Source organism: Hippocampus zosterae, chromosome 3 (genome assembly GCF_025434085.1).
Source record: "Hippocampus zosterae strain Florida chromosome 3, ASM2543408v3, whole genome shotgun sequence".
Classification (NCBI taxonomy): Eukaryota; Metazoa; Chordata; class Actinopteri; order Syngnathiformes; family Syngnathidae; genus Hippocampus; species Hippocampus zosterae.
The window spans coordinates 20,797,269-20,804,618 of record NC_067453.1 but is presented as its reverse complement, the minus strand read 5'-3'; the positions used below and the strand labels follow the sequence as shown (position 1 = coordinate 20,804,618).

The window sequence follows — 7,350 nt, the reverse complement described above, 5'->3', positions numbered from 1 at the left end:
CGCTGCCTGTCGACTGGCTTTGACTTGGGTTTTATGGCCTGTAACACCGCTCGCTGAACATCAGTCCGCAGTTGACTGCCTGCCGGCTGTATCAACGACGGACCGCGCCTCTGCTCTGCGAACGACTTTGTGTTACAGCTTCTCAGATGGATTATGTGAAAATGTGAAGATTACACAGTTTGCCTGATCTATAAATATTCTCATGATGTTGTTACATCGTCTTCAAGATGGCGCATAGATCATCCGAAAGGAGACGAGCCTAAAACTCTCGTCAACATTGACGTGCCAAAATGACAACCTAAGGTCGTAAAACTTGGGCGCTCACAGCAATAGGTGTCCAGAGACTATGATGAGCTAATAGACTTGAATCACCTTTATTTAGATTGGGTTGTCACAATGTGTTGAGGTTGTCAAATCTCATCAGTCACTTGAGCGGCTTCCAACGTCATCTGTGGTCAGCTTCTTGTAAACAAAGTCAGCTTCAGTGAAAAAAAAAACGAAACTGTCAAACTGGTCTTCTGAGTTACAAAACGTGCGTGAGCATTAAACCGGAACCTTGTTTTCTATCTAAGTGAACTACTCTGCGCGCATAGATTGCCACTATTTACCGTCCACCAAAACCAAACAAGAATTTTATCACTGACATTACTACACTCCTCACTCATCTGTATACACTATCACCAAATGTGATTCTCTTAGGAGATTTTAATATACACATGGACAATATCAATGACTCACTTACCAAAGACTTTACCTCCTGTCTGGACAGTTTTGGTTTTCAACAGTATGTCAACTTTCCCACACACAGTAAAGGACATATTCTGGACTTGATCTGCTGTATTGGATTATCACCAACAAACTGTAAAACCGATCTCCTCCCATACACAGATCATCTATTGCTTTCATTCAATGTTAACCTGTCATTTTTCAAATCCAACCCACAACGCATTATCCATTTCCGTAAAATCAAGGAGATTAACCCGGACAATTTAGAATCACTTATCAACAACCTCCCCAGTACTGATTGTCTTTCTACAACAGATGAGTTTTTGACACACTACAATACAAATCTCCATAACATTCTCAATATCCTGGCCCCACTCAAAACCCGAACTGTCTCCTTCAACCAAACAGCACCCTGGTTTACCCCTACCCTCAGACAACTTAAATCAAAAGGCCGTCAACTTGAAAGATTATATAGAAAAACTGGACTCGCCATTCATAAAGAAATGTACACTACCCACTTTCTCCATTACAAGGACTCAATATCCAAAGCCAAATCAATCTTCTACTCTGGATTAATCAGTTCCAATGAAGGCAACCCCAGATCACTCTTTTCACTCATTTCTAAACTCACTAAACCTGCTGACACTGTTCCCTCACATCTCTATTCCACTGATTTTTGTAATACTCTGGCCTCATTTTTTACATCCAAAATCCAACTTATCCACCAGCAACTCACCCCTTCAGCTGCTCCTAACCCTCCTTCTCCATTCTCCCCGGTTCCTACCCACCTATTCTCTGCATTCACATCCCCATCTGTCCACCAAATCTCCATCTTAATCCAGAAGTCCAAATCCTCTACTTGTCAGCTTGACCCTCTCCCTACTGTTTTAGTCAAAGCTTCTATCCCGGCCCTCTCCCCTCTCATCACTAACATTATTCAAACTTCCCTCTCTACTGGCATTGTACCATCTCATCTCAAAACTGCTGCTGTCACTCCCATACTGAAGAAACCTGGCTCTGATCCCTGCGACTTGAACAACTTTCGTCCCATATCAAACCTTCCGTTCATCTCCAAACTTCTAGAGAAAACAGTAGCTGCTCAACTTCACACCCATCTTTCCTCCAATAAGCTATACGAACAATTTCAATCTGGCTTCCGTCCCCTCCATAGTACTGAAACTGCCCTCCTCAAAATATGCAATGACCTTCTTCTCTCTGCTGACTCCGGTTCACTCGCCATCCTCCTCCTGCTTGACCTCAGTGCAGCCTTTGACACCATCTCTCACTCCGTCCTCCTCGACAGACTCTCCTCCATTGGCATCACCAGCATCCCCCTCTCCTGGTTCCGCTCCTATCTTTCTGACCGCACCCAGTTTATCCAGCTTAAACGTTTTAGATCTCACCCCTTTCCCCTCACTTCAGGTGTTCCTCAGGGTTCTGTCCTTGGCCCATTGCTATTTCTAATCTATCTTCTTCCCGTGGGTAATATCTTCAGAAAACATCACATTCATTTTCATTGCTACGCGGATGACACCCAGCTCTACATCTCTACCAAACCTAATACCGTACTTCCACCATCCTCCCTAACCAACTGCCTGCAGGAATTAAAATCTTGGTTCACCTCAAATTTCCTCAAACTGAATAGCAATAAAACTGAATTCCTCCTTATAGGCACTAAATCCAATCTAAACAAAATAAACAACTTCTCCATTCCCTTCGAAAGCTCTTCCATCTCCCCCTCCCCTCAGGTCAAGAGTCTGGGTGTCATCCTTGATAGCACCCTCTCCTTCACCTCACATATCAACCACATCACTCGTTCTGCATATTATCATCTTCGAAACATCCACCGGCTCCGCTCTTCTCTCACTCCTCAGTCCACTGCTATACTTGTACACACCCTCGTCACCTCGCGACTCGATTACTGTAATTCCCTTCTGTTTGGTCTCCCTCAAAAAACCCTCCATAAGCTTCAGCTGGTCCAAAATTCAGCCGCCCGCATTATCACACTCACGCCATACATAAACCATATTACACCTGTCCTCCAACATCTCCACTGGCTTCCCATTTTACACCGCATTCAATATAAAATCCTGCTACTCACATTCAAATCCATTCATGACCTAGCCCCTCCATACCTATCTGACCTCATCCATATTCCTACGCCTGTCCGCTCTCTTCGTTCCTCCTCCTCTGTCCTCCTTTCTGTCCCCCCTGCTCGCCTCGTCACCATGGGAAATAGAGCCTTCAGTCGCTCTGCTCCCCAGCTATGGAACTCACTCCCCGCTGACCTTCGTAATACAGCCTCATTAACACATTTCAAATCCCGCCTCAAAACACATCTGTTTCGACAAGCCTATTCACTCAGACCATAAAGCCATTGTTTTATTTATTTATTTTGTTGTATTTTTTTTCTTATCTTATTTGATGTAGTTTTTTAACATTGTACTCGTGATTTTAACTGCTTGTTGTAAGGTGTCCTTGAGTTTCTAGAAAGGCGCCCACAAATAAAATGTATTATTATTATTATTTATTAGTTGGGATGTGGCGATAAGACGTCAGAGCGTCATGATGTGAAATTTTGCGGTTGATGTTTAGCGTTCCCTGAGGGTGATAACCAAGAACTTACAGAAGGGAGTTTTCTCAAAGGCCATGTCAGTGATTCAATTAAAGCCAATGCACCTCCGTATGTACAACTGACATGTAGTTAATTCTGGACAATTTACCATCCATCAGCTGTTGAATTGATTTGAATTTTGATTGACTGAAAACATGTTGAATTGCACACTGGGTCAGTCTCGGTACATTAAAAAAAAAAAAAAAAGATGGTTTATCTGTGTCGTCTCCTCGTAGATAGAGGGAAGACGTGACCGCATGGAACCCTCAGCACCTGACCATTCGCCTTCCTGAATCAGAATTGGGGTCGGCCCAATGCCTTGGCGACTTCATCGCCACTATTGTGCACTTGAATGCATCAATTAGAGGCACGAAGAGGCGTGTGGACGACAACTGTGACCGACGGTGAGTGCCATCCAAATCCTGATCGTACCGTAAGCAAAAACCAAGACCTTTTTTTGCCATTCCTCTTTTGTGGGGCTTTCAAGCTTTACAGCACAATCGAATGATTGATTGAAAAAACAAAACATACCGGTAATTGAATTGTATCTAGCTCAACAAGTACATCTTGTTTAGATGTTGTCATTGAGAAGAAGAAAAAAGCACTGGAGCTTGTGGCCTTTGCATGTCAGATAATACTGATGACCCATTCTTAGAAGCATCACTCTGGATTAATTTCTGGCACTATGGCAGCTGTCCGTGTCAGCTGAAGTCTGGAAAATATTGGGGGGGGGGGGGGGGGGGTTGGTTTGGGCTCACGTACAAATAATCCGGCGCGCAGCAGCTCTTGGGCTGAAGAGGTCATCAAACGAGCACGGCATTTGACTATTCATTCCGGTTGTTAACATCCCTCTCGGTTACGTTTTAAGTGTCACATCGGTTTTTGGTTTCAGCCTGAAAGATGAGTGGGCATACATTGTGCATATCCTGCCTGTCGATGCACAGATTTCAGGGTGATTTGACTCATTTTGGAAATGTGAAGTTTTGGAGTCTTTGGAGTCAGCAGAGGACAAGGAGTGATTGGCAGCTCTTGACTGGTCCTGGAGGATCAATTATATTTTGGGCTTTTCAGTAAAGTTAAAAGTAGAGTTGCCAATACACGAAAACAGTTTTTTTTTTTTTTTTACCATCACTAAAACTACCAAAGGGAATAATCAGTCTTGGTATATTACGGCACAATGGAAAATGCTATATGGCCAGAAGCAGATCATGGCAAAGCCATCCATTTTCTGTAGCATTTGCCTCATTAGGGTCACAGGTCATTTGGCGTCTCTCCAGGAACTACCAAACCCATCTTCAGGGAAACGTTTTTGTCTTCATTTGTTTGATGTTTAACAATTATTTAGAAATCCGCATTGCTGCCTTCAACGGGATTTGAGGGCAACAGTACACCCCCCCGGATGTAAAAATTGAGCAGTCAAGTTGTGTGCTCCCATCGAGGGTAATTTGCTTCCGCAGTGCTTGACTTGGAGTGGAGTTCAACTCCTCCTTTGATCAAATCCCCATCCCTATAAATGTCCGTCTCTGGTGTGTGTGTGTCCCACATGTTTTTTTGGCCTTGTTGGATGATGAGCTGCGAGTGGAAGTTTGTGCAGCTGAGTGCAGGGCTTCACCAGCCCCCTTTTTTCCCAGTGAGAAGAGCTCCCTCACCACTCCCTGGGAACAGCTTATGAGCTTTTTGCTCTGACAAAACAAGACCCGGCAATCACAAACTGCAACAGTCACTTTGTAGGACGTCTATTCATTAGAGCCCGTGATGCCAGTCGCTTCCCGTGGGGTCAAGAGATACGGTTTTACGGCCCCTTCTGCCCAGCATATGGAATCCCTATTAACCACTGCGCGGGCCGTAGGTCAACGTTGGTACCGCCCTATGTCAGCGTGTGCGCTCAGAAGTGCACAATAAGGAGAGATGTGCAGTGAGGAGGACATTCATGGAATGATATTTCTCCTGTGAGATTGGTGTTGCAGGAACAGTCTTGAACGGTGATGTCCAATGAACCCATCCGCATGCCGTGTGCATCAGCCTGTTCTGGTCTCCGCTGGGGAAGTTCTTAGCCACGAGTCGAACTCGACTCAGCCACGCCTCGTTTCTGTCTACTTCCCTAAAATGCATTTGTGCTGACAGAAGCGCAGCGAGGGACCACTCCTACGAGCACGGAGACCTCTCTTTCGACAGCACTTCACTTTTTTTTTCTCCCCCCGCCCCATTACCCCTGACCCTGTTCTGGCCATCACTGAGCCCCGACACAAGACTGTGACGTCTTTGAAAATGCATGCAAGCAGCTTTTAGTCTTGACCTAGATTGCTCCTAAAGGTCCACTTTACAAGGGACAGCACAGCAATAGAATGTGATCCCCGACGCTACATCATTGCTTTTACTCGATGCTAATAATCAGTGCTAGAGCTTTAATTTCATTGAATTTGTTGGGACTGTAAGATTTCCAGCTTCTGATATTTGTCTGCTCACTCACTGCATTAACACTGACTTCATTTACATGGTGAGATGTAGCTTATATTTTTGGGCTAGCCTTTCACAAATATAATGGTACGGGGGAAAATATTTGGAACATATACAGCCGAACCTCAAAATTCAAATTCATAGAATTTGGATTGGTGGTTGAGTTCTCCGCGTGGCCTGCATGTGTTTTCTACGGGTACTCCACCTTGAGAGCGTGGATGGTTCATCTATGTGTACCCTGCGATTGGCTGGCAACCGGTGCAGGGTGTACTGTCTACTGCCTGAAGACAGCTGGGATAGGCGACCCTTGTGACAGGGATGGCAATTTTCCGCGGATACGCGGAAAATCGCTGTTTTATTTCTTAAATTGATCATTTTTGTGAATCGTCTAAATCCGTTGAGAAAATTTTAGGGGGGTCAGGTACCTTATCGTCGAGTTTTCACGAGCTCTCCCAATCAGTCTTTCCATTTTCCGATTGTAAACAGCCCTGCGATTGGACGTGTATGATGACTTACTTGTTGTGATTGGTCGCCCCGTCCAGGCCACGCGCCTTTCCGTTTTTTTCATCACTAGCCATTGCCATCCCTGTTGTGAGGATCGGCGGATCAAAAAACGAATGAACGGATTGATTCCCAAGTATGTCTGCTTCATGCAAAAACGGTCAAATGAGTTTTAAGCCATGTAGCGCTTTTCTACATTCTAGCTCTCTGAGCTCCTCCGCTACGTAGCTACGCACCTGCAAGATGAAGCTATATGAGGGCAACAATTAGAGCTTGGTAGCTTTCAAGGTTCCATACATAGGGTCAGTATTTCCGCCATTTGTTTTCGAATAAAGATACGGTTATAATAACTGCACTGCTCTCTGTGAACATAAAGTAGAGGGAACATGTCCTAACATGACCTACTCTTAACAACCAGCCCGTCTTGGCATCAAAGTCCAGCCATGTGTTTAGTCTGTCATGAAAAATCAGACGTCAGCAGCCTCACGCTTCTCAACTGTTTTTCTTGATCTCCTTTCATACCCGTAATCATGTTTTTAAAGCCATTTGTCCGAGCGTGTACATACTTTGTACCTGCTGTTTGCCTTCACTGAGAGTCTGAACACACCCTGGTGTGTCTCAGGTGTGTATTTGGGTGTAGGCCGTTTCCCCAGCAACCAAAGTGTGGTTGTGATGAGCACAGCCAAAAACACACCGGTTGTATTGTGTTGTCCGTGCAGGTCAGTGCAGATCTTCACAAGCAGCAGCGGCATACAACAACAAAGCAGCATCAGGCCTTTGCTTGGTGCATTTTTTTGCTGTTTTTAAGTCCAACTCTAATTCAGTGCAGCAGGTGAAACGGCCCTCCCAAAACTGTGTCTCTCCAAATGGTTCCCCTTAATCGTTTCTGTCACTATGCAATTACTTTTTGTGGTTTTGGATGTACTGGTGGACAAAACACAACATGATCTAAATTATACTCATTCCAGAGAGAAAAAAAAGGCTCATCAAACCGCCCGTGACCTTGTGGTCAAAACAAAGGGGCTGTACGAGTGTTGATAGCGCCATCGTGT

At 44.7% G+C, this 7,350-nt stretch overlaps 1 protein-coding gene across 3 annotated transcripts in view; it reads left to right on the top strand.

Moving 5' to 3' along the window:
* The window catches only part of LOC127597902 (transient receptor potential cation channel subfamily M member 1-like), a 35,051-nt gene that overhangs the window by 2,804 nt on the left and 24,897 nt on the right, over positions 1-7,350 (top strand). For all 3 annotated transcript variants that reach the window (XM_052061269.1, XM_052061267.1, XM_052061268.1), the window contains one exon: positions 3,577-3,744. The gene's annotated coding sequence lies outside the window, so the exon portion shown is untranslated. The remainder of the gene's footprint in view (positions 1-3,576; positions 3,745-7,350) is intronic.